General features: G+C 29.2%; 2 protein-coding genes across 2 annotated transcripts in view; both read left to right on the top strand.

Moving 5' to 3' along the window:
* The window catches only part of smtnb (smoothelin b), a 245,106-nt gene that overhangs the window by 138,126 nt on the left and 106,307 nt on the right, over positions 1-673 (top strand). The gene's annotated exons all lie outside the window — the stretch shown is intronic.
* Positions 1-673, top strand: part of LOC104962313 (membrane-associated phosphatidylinositol transfer protein 2) — a 63,101-nt gene that overhangs the window by 37,753 nt on the left and 24,675 nt on the right. The gene's annotated exons all lie outside the window — the stretch shown is intronic.

The following is a 673-nucleotide window of genomic DNA, read 5'->3' as shown; positions in this document are numbered from 1 at the left end:
CCTAACCAAATTATCACATTCCTCTACCCCTAGTCTTCCCGTGAAATTATAGTTCTTTTGACACTTTTCTACCCGTTACAAGAAGTCATGAACACATTTGTGGATCAACTGTGGAACAGCCTACCAGGAAATATCAGAGAGTTCAACTCAGTGGAACTTTATAACCAACAGCTAAAGACACATCTTTTTAGATTAGCTTTTTATTAGTCTTTTAATATTTTAGCCTTTATCATTCTCATTATTTATTTATTTTTATTATTATTTATGTATTGGTTTATTTATTTATTTTATAGGTTTTTATATTTTATTTCATTTATTGATTTTGTCTTCCTTTATTTTACCGAGAGGGATTATTTATTTATTTTTGTATTTCATTTTTTACTATCCTACCTTTTACTTCCTGTGTCTCTTAAACGGTTAAACTGTCATATCATGTTGTTATGCTGCATATGTGCACAAAGGTTTTAGTCTNCTTTAAAAAGCAAAGATAATTAAACAAGAATAACACAGGTACATGAATAAACTTTTCTTTTTGCCACTGCTTTTTATTGAACTATTCACATCTCACACCTTTATTCATGTACCTGTGTTATTCTTGTTTAATTATCTTTGCTTTTTAAAGGTCACCTATTATGCAAAATCCTCTTCTTCATGTCTCTTCTATATCAACATG

Source organism: Notothenia coriiceps, unplaced genomic scaffold (assembly GCF_000735185.1).
Source record: "Notothenia coriiceps isolate Sejong01 unplaced genomic scaffold, NC01 NC01_scaffold00034548, whole genome shotgun sequence".
In the NCBI taxonomy this organism is placed as follows: Eukaryota; Metazoa; Chordata; class Actinopteri; order Perciformes; family Nototheniidae; genus Notothenia; species Notothenia coriiceps.
The sequence above is the reverse complement of the archived record's forward strand: the minus strand, read 5'-3'. Positions and strand labels throughout refer to the sequence as shown.